Here is a 17433-nt window from a genome sequence, read left to right on the forward strand (position 1 = left end):
AATTAGAAAAGACCCTGATGCTGGGAAAGATTGAAGGTGGGAGGAGAAGGGGACAACAGAGGATGAGATGGCTGGATGGCATCATGGACTCAATGGACATGAGTTTGAGTAAACTCCAGGAGTTGGTGATGGACAGGGAGGCCTGGCGTGCTGTGGTTCATGGGGTCACAAAGAGTCAGACATGACTGAGCGACTGAGCAACAATGACGACCACTTCTCAAGTGCCTTCACTTCACCTGTTTGTCCTGTGTCCCTATTTCTTTCTTCTTTCCTACAGCTTTATTGAGATATAATTAACATATAACATTATATAAGTTTAAGGTGGACGACATTGTGATTTGATGTATTTAACTATTGAGAACTGATTACCACAGAATAGTTAGCATAACCATTGCAAACCATGTATCTGACGAGGGGTTAATACCCAAAATACACAAGGAACTTATGTAGCTTCATATCAAAAAAACCCAAATGGTCTGATTAAAAAGAGGGCCAAGGACCTGAGTGGACATTTTTCCAAAGAAGACACACACGTGGCTGACATTACATGAAAAGGTGTTCAGCATCACTAATCATCAGAGAAAGGTCCGTAAGTGCGCTATCCGCTCATGTCTGTTCAATGGCTGCTCTTAAACAGATGAGAGATCACAAATATTGATGAGGATGGGGAGAAAAGGGAACTCTTGTGCATTGATGGTGGGAATGTAAATTGGTGCAAGCACTGTGGAAAAGAATATGGGGTTTCCTGCAAAAATTAAAAAATAAAACTACCATATTACCCTGTACTGGGTAATAAATACCACTCTGGGTATTTATCTGAAGAAAGGGGAAACCCAAAAGATACATGCACCCCCCGTGTTCACTACAGCATTACTCAGAATAGCCAAGATATAGATACAGCCTGTGTCCTCTGATGGACGACTGGATAAAGAAGATGTGGGGGGTGTGTGTGTATAAAATGGAATACTATTCAGTTATAAAACAGAAGGAAACCTCACCATTGGTGACAGCATGGATAGCCATTGAGGGTATTACACTAAGTGAAACACGTCAGGCAGAGAAAGACAAATATGATTTTACTGAACCAAAAACTACACCCAAAAATGAACTTATGGAAAATGATAAACAAACTGGTGGTTACCAGAAGTATGGGGTGGAGGATGAGGAGAGCTCGTGACACGCGTGAGGGTGATCAGAGGTACCGACAGCCAGTTAAAATGTGAGCGAGTCCTGCGGCATCAGACGCGGCATGGTGGTGACAGCTAACGACATGGTATCGCGCATTTGAAAGTTGCGAAGAGCGTACATCTTAAAAGTTCTCATCACAAGAAGTAAATTTTTGTGTAATTCTGAATGGTGACGAATGTTAGCTAGATTTATTGTGGTGATGATCTTGCAGTGTATACAAATATTGAGGCGTGTTGTACACCTGAAACCAATACAATATTACATGTCAATTAACTCTCAATTGAAAAAAAAAAAAAAGGAGGGATTAGGACTTAGACTTCCCCGGAGGGAAGACCGTGTGAAGGAAAAACCGTGGGAGGAGATGGTCATCTGCAGGCCAGGGAGAGCAGCCTCAGGAGGAACCATTACTGCAGACGCCTTGATCTTAGACTTGTATCCGACAGAACTGTGACAAAATTAATGTCTTTTGTTTAAGCCAAAAAAAGGAAAAAGAATTACTGTGTTTTCCTTAAGGTAGCTATCAAGCTACTCAAAGAATTTAAAGCTATGCCACAACTCACATAGTATTAGTGTTAATTGCCAGCCACCTAACCAGAAAAAAAAAAAAAAAAGCCCTTAATGTTAGTGCAATTAACATTCTGATCCAGGAGTAGTAAGCTGGCTGAGAGACTGAGAGCAATAAATTCAGTGCAGGGACATTTCCTGAATATAAAATGACCCTTAGTATTGACCCTGAGATGAAATCAAGTTGAAAATTGATTGGGGAAAAATCAGATGGGATAGTTATAACATATTCATGATTTTATCGTTCAGAAGAAATTAGAGGCCGTTTCTCTCATCACTGTATCTCTAAAATGACAGACCCCCCGAAATAGTCTCGGGCTAAGCAGAGGAGTGCCCAAGTAGGATGCATGGCTCATCGCATGTCAACATCAGTTTTCTGGGCTTTTTGCGCCTCATCCCCAGTCTTCGTCGATGGAAAACTGTCTGAAGAACCTTGGCACAAAAATTACCCTGTGGATTCCAGGAGGGTGTATAGCTTTTTGCAGCAGTTTGGGATTCCTACTGAAATCGCCTTACTAACCTGACCTTTAAAGTCCTTGGGCGAGTGGATGAGAGGATGGAGGTCAAAGAAAGGAGATGATGGAGGGGCGCTCACCCATTGCTTCACTGCGGCGTGTAAGAATACGCAAGATCTGTCACAAAGCTGCATTCTAAAAGAAGCTTCGATTCCTTATTAGAAACTGATCAACCAGGTTCCAGAGCGCTAAGGGAACGCGTGTGTTCTGAAATCGGCAGATGGGTGGAAATCTTCTAGAGGTAGAAGCCAGAGAGTGTCATATTTGTCTCTGTATCACCTATGCGTGAGCCACGGGAAGCACTCAGAGTTGGTGGAAAGGAAACCTATGGGGGAGGGGCCCATTTTTGGTAAGGTTGCCTAAAAATTCCTCACACTAATTAAATAAAGAGAATTTAAAATAAAGATCAGGTTGGAGGTATGGTAAAATCTTTGTCCTCTGGGCTTGTATGTCTGGAAATGCATCTTTTCTGAGCAAAGGGCAGAGGTGCATCAGTTAATATATGTTTAACTGGAAATGTCAAAGTATCTTGGAGGAAAAAATGTAGATAATCTGTAGTCTTAAGAGTCTGGTTATTCTTTTGTGCTAACATTATTTATAATGTAAGTGAGAGACATCACCAAGACTGGCCTGAAAAGTGATAGGTTCAAAAGGATGTTTATAATTTGTATTGTGTGTTGATATGCCAACTATTGTCCAAATTTTCAACCAATATAAAATATCTTTAAAGTTTTCAGTTGTTAGATTTGTTGGAAATGAAACTGAAGCTGGCAACACAGTAATATTATACCATTTTTATGAGTTCTACCCAAAAGATCGGTACATATCTAGCTACGCATGTTATTCTGGAAAGCTGAAATCATAGTTAATGGGCTGTATTATTACTTGACATTATTGAACTCAGTGAGTAAATTTTTAATTAATGAAGCTGATAAAGTTACAGAAAAATGTTATGGACTCCTTTTTTTTTTTAGGTCTTAAAAATATGCTTCCTGGAGTCCACATTCTACTTAAATGGACTCCCTACTTCATGGAAATGAGATAAAAAACATTTAAAATCTGCTTGGGCATTTAAGATATAATGGTTCGTGAATAAGAAAAAATAAATCACAAGCGGACACTAAAAGTATGTCTCTGGTTCTAACTTTTTTAAAGGAAATTTTATTTACACACCCTAGAATCACGTAATGGACTCACGCAATTCACATGCTTGTCTTACCTCTTTTCAAGTGGGTTTCACTACCAGATGCAGGCCCAGGGGCCGCCGTGGCCCACCTGCACCTCTGTGCCTCCTGCCGGGGGCCGCGGAGGAGGGAGCGATGCCCGCCACGCCGGGGTCAACGAGGGCAGCTCTGTCCTGCACGGCGAGGCGTCAGGGGCAGAAGGAGGCAGAGGACGGTTCCGTGGGCCGCGCTTGCGCTTGCCGATGCCGTCTCCATGGTGGTGCGTAAGGCCCAACATAGCGGAAGTAATTAAAGGGTAATTTAATACGAACCTTGTGAATAAATGAAGACTAAGGACGGAGGTGTGTTGAGCTGACTTTAGACTTTCAGCTGTGAAACCAAGATGTGGTGTCCATGGAATCTGATGTTTCACTACAGTAGAAGTGAGACATATCCTGATTCCAGCTGTTGATCTGAGTTTGCTAAAGGGCAGGATTTATACGTGCAGGGAAGTTAGCAAGCCGCACTCCAGAGGATCTGTCCTTCTGCCTCTTGGGGATGGCAGCTTAGATGCCAAGTTATCTTGCAAGACCACAGACTGCAGTCCACCAGGCTTCTCTATTCATGGGGTTTTTATGACTCTGAAAAAAAGAAGAAAACAAACCACACAAAAGGTGGTGAGGTCCGGGATGGGGAGAAGGATATTAGCAAGAGTAATGCAATATTGGTAAGAGTAAGTAAGTTCCAATCTTGCCTTTCTTAAGTGCACTTTTAATTTATTTTTAATTTTTGTTGATATATGGTTGACTTATAATGTTGTATTAGTTTTAAGTATACCTTTTAAATTCAGGTATTTTAGCACCATATAGTAATATTAAGAAAAGTGTACATGTCTTAAACATATAGTTTCATGAATGTTCACAATTCACCTGATGCAAAGAGCCAACTCATTGGAAAATACCCTGATACTGGGAAAGATTGAGGTCAGGAGGAGAAGGGGATTACAGAGGATGATGGTTGGATGGCATCATCAGCTGAATAGACATGAGTGTGGGCAAACTCTGGAGATGGTGAAGGACAGGGAAGCCTGGAGTCCGCGAGGTCACAAAGAGTCGGACATGACTGAGTGGCTGAGCAACAAAAACAACATATTCACAAACTGAACAAACCCATGTGAAAAGACCTCTCTCTTAACAGAGTGTTACCGGCATACCAGGAAATCCTTTTTAATCCCCTTTCTAGTCAATGTTTACCCCTCTCCATCGAGGCAACCACTATCTTCATGATTTCTAACATCATGAAATAGTTTTGCTGTACTTATTATATGTTACAAGAATGAAATCATACAACATACATGCTTTTGTTTCTGCCTTTATTAATTTTGCTGTTTATGTTCATGGGATCCACCCATGTTACTGCATGCTGGAGTTGTTCCTTCTTCTTTCTATATGGCAATCTGCTACTTTATATAACATTTTCTATATATCCATTCTCTTTGGATTGTTTCCAGTAGCTTTTGACAATTACAAATGGTGTTGCTATGAACATTATCGTGAAGGCTTTTTGGGGAGCCTAAGTGCACATTTCTCTAGAGTTGACGGCGTGGAGTGAGACCTTTGGACCATAGGCTGTGCTTGTTATAATGATGATACTGTCAACCGTCTCTCCAGGACGTTGTTTAGCTCCCTAGTGTTTGAAAGGGAATCTTCTGCAGCTTATAGCAGAGAAAACAGAGACCCAAAGAAAGGCTGTGCACGAAGGCTTGTCTCGGGGTCAGAAACGCAGGTGTTAAAGCCAGTTATCACCGAGTTGTGCTGTGCGGGGAAGGGCTCCACCGAAGGCACCAGGGAACTCTAACTGAAGAGAAGACAGGAGGAAGCCGCCTCCCGGGTCCTGTATCCGTGATAAGGACACAGGCTGCAGAGGAGCGCGCCTGCGGGCAGTGTCTTGGCCTAATTAGCTGTGCGGTGTGTCAACTGACTCCGGCGCCCGCACAGACTGCGGCCCACGCCTCGGCGAGGGGCCTCGGAGAGCTGCTTTCCTGACTCAGCCCCGCAGGGCCGGGGGCAGCTCGCTAACCAGCGCCGTGAGCACGCCGTGCGCGTTCACAGCGAGGGTGCAGACTGAATCCACCCCCTCCCGGAGAAAGAAGCAGCTTTCTCTCCACCTCCGTCTAAGACTTCAGCCCTCGTATCCTTCCCACCATGTAGGCTGCGAAGACATACCCATTCCCTTTTAGGTAAACCACCCACTTGGGAATGGTCTGGTTAGTCAATAGCCTGATAAAGAATTTATAGAGGTCTTCAGAAGTGTATTTCTTAAAATGTGGTTACTGAATCTCATCCTCGTTGTGGTATGAAAATCTTTTAATGAATTTTGAACCCAGTAAACAGTAAGGGAAGGAGAAAATTCACTGTATCCTTTTATCTGGTATTTTCCTCCCTACAGTGTTTTGTTGACTTCAGGGAGAGTAGACTGAGCCTGAGATAGTTCAGTAACGAGGGGTCTATGCTGTCTTCAAGTTAAGGGAGGATGCGCTCTTCCTGGAGGGTCACAGCTGAGCATACACAGTGTTCCTGCAGGCTCGCTGCCTCACTGCTCTGACCTCGGCAGAGGGGCAAAGGGCAGTGCACGCCCTGTCTAGCAAGCGTTTCCTGCAACAGGATTCACAGGAGAAAACATTTCCCTCATCACTAGGAACGTTGGGGTGCAAATGTCATTTTGGTTAGTATTGCGTCAGACTGAGTACTTCTCTACTGAAAAAGCGACATGTAAGGAATGAAGGAGATGATCGGAGATGCAGATTTGAGCAGCCCAGCTATGGTTAACGTAAAGGCTTCGGCAACAGGAAGCTCTGGGTTTTAATTCATGTTAATCCTGACTCTCCATTACTAGTCAAGTAACTTGACTGAATCGTTGAGTAGCTGTAATAATTTGTTTACTAGCTGAGTAACTATGTAAGGCCATTTGCTGCCTCTGAGTTTCCTTTCTGTGGCTGAGAGAATTCAGTGATCCTGCGCATCAGGTCACACTAAATGGTACACCCAGATGGGGGTCGTGGGTCGCCGTGCACACTTGTGGGGGTGCAGTGCCTGAGGAGAATGTAAAAGTAATAATGCCTACTAAAAGCAGGATTATAGTCTAATATCACCGTGCATACATTCTAGGCCATTTCAGTAATGAAGGACTCCATCCTGCCAGATACCCCACTGCCATGTCCACCCTGGTGTACTACTGAGTAGTTAGACAATGTCAGCCTCTTACAAACGATATTAACATGTGTATATATTTTCCTGATGGTCCAAGAAAGATCAGATGATAAGACAGTCTCAGCCCTAGCTTTCCATTGATCTGTATGGATGCACAGAAATCAGGTTACAGAAGACCTCATTTCTTTTCATGTGAAGATACAGACCCCAACAGCAGGCTAGTTCCTGAGCTTTGGTACATTCACAAACTCCACAGAATAATTTCATGGCCAAAATAAATTCAATTTAAAATGATCTCTTGACAGAAACAATCGGATGTCAGTATTTACAATATTCTAAATCTTTATTCTAAAGGAATAACATTGTTCATCCTCAATATTCTACTGAGGACAGATGGATTTTTGTACCTCTCAGAAAAATAAGTCCATTAGCTCAAAGTATTCACTGTTAAACAATTAAAATAAGCATTTGCCGAAGATAACTTTTGTCTTCCTTTTTGGATGTGATTCAAAGGCATAATTAGCCCTGAGAGGAACTAATGTGGTTATCAGTCAGAAGAGTTCGCACATTAATCTTTTATTAGATGGAATACCCTTTCTAGCCTTGCTTTCGCCCTGCAGACAGAATGTGTTTAAATAGACCCTAATGCCCAACTTTCCTTCTTTTCATTTTCATGGATCTGGATCATGACTTGATGTCCATAGTTTTCCTTTTCTTGAGGAGAAAGTTTAACCTTTACTGTCTGATTAATTGGCAGTTCCTTCCACCTACACAAATGCTATAGCACAGCTGAAACACCCACTTAGCCGACGCCTCTCCCCCTTCAGCTGCGTGTGCAACGAACTGTGCAGAGAGTAAACATCCGAGTACTCAACCAGACCAAAATCAGAAGTAACCTACGCTTCTTTTTGCTGTAGTGCTCGTCTCCTGCAGACCCCGAAGCAGTGGTGTCACCCCTGCCGAGCGCTGATGTGGCCTGACGCTTTCTAGACCACAGTCACTGGCTCGTGGCTTCCTTGAAGACAGGTGTTAGACTGCATTTTTCTTCTAATAGTCAAGTGAAAATGCTTTACAATCTCCAGTGGACACTTGATTGTGAGAAATGAGGATTTCCACATAGCAATTTTGATAATTTATATTCATGTTGTGAAAGTTGCTCAGTCATGTCCAACTCTTTGCGACCCCATGGACTATACAGCCCGTGGAGTTCTCCGGGCCAGAATACTGGAGTGGGGAGCCTTTCCTTTCTCCAGGGGATCTTCCCAACCCTAGGATCGAACTCAAGTCTCTCAACATTGTAGGCAGATTCTTTACCAGCTCAGCCACCAGGGAAGCCCAAGAATACTGGAGTAGGTAGCCTATCCCTTCTCCAGGGGATCTTCCTGACCCAGGAATTGAACTGGGATCTCCTGCCCTGTAGGCAGATTCTTTACCAACTGAGCTATCAGGGAAGCCCATATTCATGTTATCAGAGATAATTTTAACTTTTCAACACTTAGCCTTTGTGCCACTGAGACAAAATTTTCTGCTTGTCTGGCCTACTCACCTTTAAAGAAAGAAAAATCCCCAAATTTGGTGGTAACCTCGTCTTCAGTGTTAATTTTAGTGATGTCAGTGGGTTCTCAGATGCAGGCATTAGGGGCTGTGGACCCTCCTTCCTGCCCTATCAGCCAGCTAAATGCCTATTTTAGACTCTGAGTTTAAGCCATAACACTGGAGGCGTGAGAATCTGAACTGGCTTTCCTGTTGTCAGCTCGTCTCACACATTTATTTCAGAGTGAAAATGTGTCACTACTTTTCTATTTAATTCAACTTTTGATATCATTCTCTTCCTAGAGTAGAGATTCATTTTCATCTTTGGAATATTCTGACATAGAATAAAACATTTTGATCGAGAATTTTTACTTGTACCTCTCAAATATTATTAAATGGTACAAAGTGCTTTGAAAGTGCACAACCAGACCACACATTATCAATATATTTGAAACAAAACCTGAGATTTCCACACGACGTCTCCCCCTAAAGCTTCCTTACACACCTGGGAAGCAATGAGAGCAAAGAGGAAGAGCCTTAATGCTTGTGTTCCTAGAGATGCAGCGGTGCGGGTAGAGGGAGAATGTGGTTAGGTGTGGTTCTGACGGTCTGTTCTGACGGTCCCGTGCCCTGCATCCAGGGTGCTGAGAAGATAGGATAGAAGAATTCTTAGCTGCTCCCTGTAACACCCATATGGAGGCAAGGTGAATGCTCATTGTATCAAGCCGGAAGAAGGAAAACAAGCATGGGGGATCATACAGAGAAGGGTTTGGGGTTCAGACTTGGCAGTGGTAAGCGTCACTTCTCTTTCTATGTCACTGGCTAGAAAGGCCTTAGTGACTAAACCTAATTGCAAGGGAGGCTGTCAATCTACTCCAGTTGTGAAGGCAGGGAGAAGAAAAAGCTAGATTTTCAAACTAGCTGTTCTCCACTATGGAACCTGAGGTGACTTTGAAAAGTTTCTGTTAGCCTTCATGAGGACCAGAAATTGTGGAAGGAAAAAGTAGAAGCTGGTAGAAAGTAAGAGAGCCAGAGAATGGTGGCTCTGGGGCCAGAGAGCTCGGAGCAGAGGCAGAGAGAAGCTGTGGGTTCAGGGTCCAGAGGACCTTGTCTTGCTGATTAGATATGGGATTATAAGAAAATAGAACACTTGAAGATGACTGAGTTTTGACATCAGCAGGTCATTAAAGGGTAGTGCCAGTTTTTGAGATGAGAGAGACACAGGGCTAGGCAGAGATTTGTGTTTTCGGTATGAGAAATCAAGAATCCCTTCTGAATTTCCTACCAAATATTTAAATACTAAGAAGAGGGGTGTAAAAATGGGCCTGAAAGTAAAAGAAGAAGTAAATGATGGTGATATCCATGTGGAGGTCATCAGTATATATAGTGAAGTTGGATCAGATTATTCAGGTAGGAAATAACCATTTTAGGATTAAGGGTTAGGGCACTGTGACATTACGAGAAAGAGGAGTCATCAAATATAATCAGTGAATAGGGAAATGTCCATATAAATCTGATATTTTTGGAGCTGATTGAAGAACATTTTTCAAGAAAGAAAATATGTTCACTTTGTTAAATATCATTGTATTGAACTGATGCCTTCAAACTGTGTTGCTGAAAAAAGACTCGAGCACCCCTTGGACTGCAAGGAGATCAAATCACTCAATCCTAAAGGAGATCAACCCTGAATATTCATTGGAAGAACTGATACTGAAGCTCCAATACTTTGGCCAGCTGATGCAAAGAGCCGACTCATTGGAAAAGACCCTGATGCTGGGAAAGATTGAAGGCAAAAGGAGAAAAGGGTGGCAGAGGATGAGATGTTGGATAGCATCACTGATTCAGTGGACATGAGTTTGAGCAAACTCTGAGAGATAGTGAGATAGAGAAGACAGTGAAGGACAGGGAGGGTAGGGAAGAAATCCTCCCAGGAAGGATAGGGAGATAGTGAAGGACAGGGAAGCCTGGTGTGCTGCAGTCCATGGGGTCACAGAGAGTCAGACCTGACTTAGCAGCTGAAAAACAATGGTACTGACGGAGCAGAAAAATCAAGGCAGAAGCATCACTGGATTTGTCAAGATGCAGTTATTCTGACTACAACTAAAGAAACTTCAGTGCAGGGGTGGGGTCAAAATGTATTAATAAAATAAAATTTCTAGTGGATCATTTTCATGGAGACACCTCCTCACAAACAGCTTTCCTTGGAACCCGAGAAGGTTAAGTTTTTGATAGGTTGCAGATGGTGGATTTTCAGCAAGTCACACTAGTAAGAAACCGCAGCGGCTTCTCTTTCATCCCGTGAGCTGTGGATGTGTCCTCTCCCGAGGTCTGGATCTCAGCCCAAGGGCAACTGCTTCCTTGGGTGTTCATCCTCAGCCTGAAGTCTGTCTCTCATTTGTGCTGTTCCTCTGTCCTTTGGAGTCCTTATGCTTTTTATTAGTCATTCCTTCCTTACTCCAGTACCCTGCGATGGTCCATTCTTTTTTTGAAACGTTTCCCATTCAAATTATTATGTAATTCCTGTCTCCTGATTGGACACTAACTGAGAGAATTCTCTCCAATTTACAAATGAAACCCATGTCAGGAAGCAGGATTAATTTGTGCAGGATCAGACAGCTAGCAGGCAACTGGGATCTGGATATAAGCAGTGTGAATTCAGAGCCTATGCATATAACCACCATGCAAACTGCCTTCCACAGGAGAATATAATGAATATATTGTGTTCTATGAAGTAACCAATTGAGCAATATGAAGCACTGTTTTAATCTGTTCTTAAGTTGGGGTGGAGAGGGTAAAGAATTTGCCTACAATGCAGGAGACACAGGTTTGATCCCTGGGTTGGGAAGATCCCCTGGAAAAGGGAATGGTAATCCACTCCAATATTCTTGCCTGGAGAATTCCCTGGACAGAGGAGCCTGGAGGGCTACAGTCCATGGAGTTGCAAAGAGTTGGATATTACCTGGCGACTAATGCTTTCACTTTTCAACTTGGGGTTGACATCTAAGCCATTATGTATATATGTTAGAATTCTATGATTCCATAGCTTTTCATCACATATATTCTGAATTGCTTACTTGCTATGATTCTTTATCTTTTCAGTGGAAAGGTATTATTAAGTCATTTAAAATCTTGACTTTAGATATCAAGCCCCCTAATCATGTTAATTTCTCTGCCTAAGTCATCTCTGGTTTTATTATGTAAATAAGTACTTTGTGGAAAAATTTTCTGTGCATGTATTATTTTCCACATATATATTGCATTGGAGAAGGAAATGGCAACCCACTCCAGTGTTCTTGCCTGGAGAATCCCAGGGACAGGGAAGCCTGGTTGGCTGCCATCTATGGGGTCGCACAGAGTCGGACATGACTGAAGCGACTTAGCAGCAGCAGCAGCAGTAGCCTATTATGTAGGAGAAGGCAATGGCGCCCCACTCCAGTACTCTTGCCTGGAAAATCCCATGGGCGGAGGAGCCTGGTGGGCTGCAGTCCATGGGGTCACGAAGAGTCGGACATGACTGAGCGACTTCACTTTCACTTTTCATTTTCATGCATTGGAGAAGGAAATGGCAACCCACTCCAGTGTTCTTGCCAGGAGAATCCCAGGGACGGGGGAGCCTGGTGGGCTGCCGTCTCTGGGGTCGCACAGAGTTGGACACGACTGAAGTGACTTAGCAGCAGCAGCAGCAGCATACCTACTCAGGAAAATTACAGGGTTGTTTTTTTTTCAATTAAATCAAAATAACTTACTAGCTTGAAAAGAAATGACTGAATTCCGAACTTGACCGCAGAAGAGAATGAATGAGTTGGCAGAGCTCCCACCTGAGGGCCACGGGGACCCTGTATCTTCTAGTGTGTAAACTGCCTCTGCCTTTCCTCATTGTTGCCGTCATTATACCCCCAACGTGGCAGCTGCAGATTCTGAAAAGGTTTTCATTTGTTAAAACGAATCCCCTGTCCATTTCCAAGAAGCAAGTACGTATTTTGTTCTTCCTCTCAGAGCAGGAGGATGGAAGTCAAAGCAGGAGTACGCTTGAAGACTTTAAGGGCCCTATGAAGTGGACTTCCAGATGTTCAAGCTGGATTTAGAAAAGGCAGAGGAACCAGAGATCAAATTGCCAACATCTGCTGGATCATTGAAAAAGCAAGAGAGTAAAACATCCAGAAACACGTGTACTTCAGCCTTATTGACCATGCCAAAGCCTTTGACTGTGTGGCTCACATCAAACTCTGGAGAATTCTGAAAGAGATGGGAATACCACACCACCTGAACTGCCTCCTGAGAAATCTGTATGCAGGTCAGGAAGCAGCAGTTAGAACTGGACACGGAACAACAGACTGGTTCCAGATAGGAAAAGGAATACGTCAAGGCTGTAAACTGTCACCCTGCTTATTTAACTTATATGCAGAGTACATCATGAGAAATGCTGGGCTGTTTGAAGCACAAGCTGGAATCAAGATTGCTGGGAGAAATATCAATAACCTCAGATATGCAGATGACACCACCCTAATGGCAGAAAGCGAAGAACTAAAGAGTCTCTTGATGAAGGTGAAAGAAGAGAGTGAAAAAGTTGGCTTAAAACTCAACATTCAGAAAATGAAGATCATGGCATCTGGTCCCATCACTTCATGGCAAGTAGATGGGGAAACAGGGGAAACAGTGTCAGACTTTATTTTTGGGGGCTCCAAAATCACTGTGGATGGTGACTGCAGCCATGAAATTAAAGACTCTTGCTCCTTGGAAGGAAAGTTATGACCAACCTACATAGCATATTAAAAAGCAGAGACATTACTTTGCCAGCAAAGGTTGGTCTAGTCAAAGCTATGGTTTTTCCAGTGGTCATGTATGGATGTGAGAGTTCTTTACACTATAAAGAAAGCTGAGCGCCAAAGAGTTGATGCTTTTGAACTGTGGTGTTGGAGAAGACTCTTGAGAGCCCCTTGGACTGCAAGGAGATCCATCCAGTCCATCCTAAAGGAGATGAGTCCTTGGTGTTCATTGGAAGGATTGATGCTGAAGCTGAGACTAATACTTTGGCCACCTGATGCGAAGAGCTGACTTATTTGAAAAGAACCTGATGCTGGGAAAGATTGAAGGCGGGAGGAGAAGGGGACAATAGAGGATGAGATGGTTGGATGGCATCGGTGACTCAATGGACCCTATGACTCAATGGACATGAGTTTGAGCAAGCTCTGGGGGTTGGTGATAGACAGGAAACCTGGCATGCTGCAGTCCATGGGGTCACAAAGAGTCGGACATGACTGAGCGACTGAACTGACTGAACTGATGGAGTGGAGGTGTCCCCTCTGACCTTTCTACCCCTCTTTTGTTCTTCAACAGAAAGATTCCACTAAGGCAGCTGGGAAGATTACACAAAGCAGAGTTGACTTGAGTTTCCAGGTTAGTTATATGTGATATCAGAAACAGAATTCCATGGTCAGTAGATTATAATGAGTATAACATTTTTGAATATAATTTAAAGAGCTGTTGGTTTTGTTGGGTGTGTATGTGTGTTTCTGAACATATGGTTTTATGTGGGTATAAAGTGTGTGTGTTATGAATTAATTTATGTTTCCATAAATACAAAATGAGGTGTGTTTCAATCATGGGTCACCTATGTACTGGTAATTTTGGTTGTTTTCTTAACTGTACCCAAAGGATATTCCTTTTATTCATTTTCCCATGAATAAGCTCATATAAGTGATATGAGAGGTTTTTTTTTTTTCCATTTTGTCTTTTTTCAGTTAATTTTAACTTCATTATTAAGATGAATTGTAATGATGTTTAAAACCCCAGAGGCAAGCTGGCTTCATTTGATTTCTTCTTGTAAATGAAAAAAAAAACAAAAAACTGTTAGCAGTTCCAATCTTCTGTGAAATGTGCCCTGTGCTTTGTGCTTACATTTTTAATGTGCCTTTCAAAATAGAATTGATTTGGCTCTTTCTTTTAAAATATAAAACAATAAATATTTTATAAGGGAAGGGATAGATTTTTTCTCTTTTTGGGGGTATAAGCAAACTGAAGCGGTAAAAATAATCTCACCCTATTAACCAGTTGAAAGCAAACAATGCTGTTTTTAGTCTGAGCTTCCAAAAAATATTTAGCTCAGGATGTAACCTGTTTGGAGGTGCTGTCTCAGGAGGTTTTGCCCTGCACACCGCAAAGTCTGTCCCCTGCTCAGGCCTCCCCAAGAGGAGGGCCAAGCAACGCAGAGGGTCTGGAATGCACTCAAAGGGATTCGTTCAAGTGGACAAATCACAGATGTACCGTGTCATGATTTCTGGTGGAAACCAGGTGCCCTTCTCTGGAGAAAAATGACACATTTCATGCATTATGCAGCGTTCTGTGAAAGTGAAAGTGAGGTTGCTCAGTCACGTCCAACTCTTTGCAACCCCGTGGACTGCAGCTCACCAGGCTCCTCCGTCCATGGGATTCTCGAGGCAAGAGTACTGGAGTGGGGTGCCACTGCCTTCTCCAGGGGATCTTCCCTACCCAGGGATCAAATCCGGGTCTCCCGCATTGCAGGCAGACCCTTTACCCCCTGAGCCTCCAGGGAAGCCCTCATGCTGCTTTCTGTAATATGAGCTTATTTCATGTGAAGAAGGTGGCCAGTCTTTGCCAAGCTCCCTGTGCAGGCTTTGGGATGGAACAGGGTTATCCAGTCACGACTCCCTGTGTTCCACAGAGCTCGGCCTCTTCCGTTCACTTCTGTAGTGCATGTGATGAGCGCCTTCTGTGTACCTTGTGCTGTGGGAGACGAAAACACGCGTTGAGCACAGACCCTGCCCTCAGTGAACTTGAGGTCCATGGGGATGTGGACCCGGGCACTGTCTCTCCTCAGAGGAGCAGAGAGGAAGGAGGAAGAGGAGAAGGCAGATGAGGGCGAGGGAGGGGAGGAGAGGGGAGGCAGTGAACGGCGTGTGCGAGAGCTGGGGGACCCCTGGGAGGGGAGCCCAACTGGCTCTCCTCTGCAGACAGCACTGCTGGTGAGGAGCTGACTTTTTCCTGCATTAGAGTTTAATCTCACCTGAATTTTGGGAAGCAGGCATTTGTGGTGGCTACTGCTGCTTCATCCTTTCTCTCATCAGGACCATGACTTTTGTGAACTGAAGGGGCCCCTCACCCATCCTGTTGGTAACAATCCTGAACCTGCCTTGCCAGTCTAATTATTAGCAAATTGCTCTTGCTAGATCAATGGGCATGCTTTCAAGTCTAATAAGAATGAAGGAAAAGTGTTCAAAGCTGGAGATATTTTTAGTCCGACAGAGAGATTGATTTTCTATGAGATCCTGAATTGACTTAAAAAAAAAAAACAAACTTCTTTTAAACTCCAGCTAACATTTCAAGTTTGCAACTCACCATATGAAGGAATGTTTCCTTGGATACCCCTCAATTCCCACTAATTTCTCATCATTTCTCTTGGTTGGGAACTCATTCATGCTTTCTTGGTAAATGTAACATTCTACTGTTATCAACTTTTGCTATATATATATTTTTTTAAGTGTGACTCAGATGCTTAAAACCGTAAGTATGTATCATGATTCTGTAGGCTGGCTACACATTCTGGCGTATAATTGATCATCTGGGGCTAAACTGGCCTCATTCAGATGCTTGGGAACTCTGCTGGGGAGCTGAGAGGGCTGGGGTCTCTCCCTGTGGCTTCTCATGTTTTGGAGGCAGTTTTGGGTCCCATAGCGTGCAAGAAAGGGCAATCCTGAATGCACACTTATCAAGATTCTCCTCCCAGCTCATTGGCTGGTGTCCCATTAACTGAAGCAAGGCAAAAGACCATATTCAGATTCCAGAGTTGGAGAAAAAGATGGCACCGCTTGGCAGAAGAGACGGCAGTCACATTGCAAATGGCCATGTGCACAGGGAAGGAGGATGGGCCCACTGTACTCTGCTTTACCAGTTAACCCAGAGGTCAGCAGGAGGGCGTCTCACAGAGGACACTGTCAGGGGAGCGACGTTCTTGTTCCTTGTTGTTGCTGTTATTCCATCACGAAGTCGTGTCCAGCTCATTGCGACCCCACAGACTGCAGCACACCAGCTTTCCCTGCCTCTCACGATCTCCTGGAGTTTCCCACACTCATGTCCCTTGTGTCGATGATGCCATCCAACCATTTTATCCTCTTCTGCCCCCTTCTCCTCTTGCCCTCAATCTTTGCCAGCTCCAGATCTTTTCCAATGAGATGACTTTTCACATCAGGTGGCCAAAGTATTGGAGCTTCAGCTACAGCGTCAGTCTTTCCAATGAATATTCAGGGTTGATATCCTTTAGCATTGACTGGTTTGATCTCCTTGCAGTCCAAGGGACTCTCAAGGGTCTTTTCCAGTGCCACAATTTGAAGGCATCAGTTCTTCAGTGCTCAGACTTCTTTACAATCCAACTCTCACAAACTCTCATATCCATACATGACTACTGGAAAAACCACAACTTTGACTAGATGGACATTTGTTGGCAAAGTAATGTCTCTGCTTTTGAATATGCTGTCTAGGTTGGTCATAGCTTTCCTTTCAAAGAGCAAGCATCCTTTAATTTCATGGCTGCAGTCACCATCTCCAGTGATTTTGGAGTCCAAAAAAATAAAATCTGCCACTGTTTCTACTTTTGCCCATCTATTTCCCATGAAGTGATGGGACCAGATGCCATGATCTTAGTTTGTTGAATGTTGAGTATTAGACAGCTTTTTCACTCTCTTCTTTCACTTACATAAAGAGCCTCTTTAGTTTCTCTTTGCTTTCTGCCATAAGGGTGGTGTCATCTGCATATCTGAGGTTATTGATATTTCTCGTGGAAATCTTGATTCCAGCTTGTGCTTCGTCCAGCCCGGCATTTCTCATGAAGCACTCTGCATATAAGTTAAATAAGCAGATGACAGTATAAAGCCTTGATGTACTCTTTCCCAATGTGGAGCCAGTCCATTGTTTCCAGTCTGGTTCTAACTGTTGCTTCCTGACCTGCACACAGATTTCTCAGGCGTCAGGTCAGGTGGGCTGGTATCCCCGTGTTTTTAAGAACTTTCCATAGTCTGTTGTGATCCACAGAGTCAAAGTCTTCACCGTAGTCAATGAAGCAGAAGTCGATGTTTTTCTGGAACCCCTTTGCTTTCTCTATGATCCAACAGATGTTGGCAATTTGATCCCTAATTCCTCTGCCTTTTCTAAATTCAGCTTGAACATCTGGAAGTTCTCGGTTCACGTATTGCTGAAGCCTCTCTTGAAGGGCTTTGAGCATTACAGCGGTACATTGCCTCTTGTACC

At 43.5% G+C, this 17433-nt stretch overlaps 1 protein-coding gene across 15 annotated transcripts in view; it reads left to right on the plus strand.

Moving 5' to 3' along the window:
• LOC147370100 (uncharacterized) overlaps window positions 1-17433 on the plus strand; it is a 148844-nt gene that overhangs the window by 75292 nt on the left and 56119 nt on the right. For 7 of the 15 annotated variants that reach the window (XR_015168416.1, XR_015168411.1, XR_015168422.1 and 4 more), the window contains exon 4: window positions 13510-13569. The exons of the other annotated variants lie outside the window; for them this stretch is intronic. The gene's annotated coding sequence lies outside the window, so the exon portion shown is untranslated. The remainder of the gene's footprint in view (window positions 1-13509; window positions 13570-17433) is intronic. 15 annotated transcript variants of the gene reach the window in all.

This window comes from Bos grunniens, chromosome 7, assembly GCF_055505025.1.
Source record: "Bos grunniens cultivar Pamir isolate PY7600 chromosome 7, Bosgru_T2T1.0, whole genome shotgun sequence".
Lineage (NCBI taxonomy): Eukaryota > Metazoa > Chordata > Mammalia > Artiodactyla > Bovidae > Bos > Bos grunniens.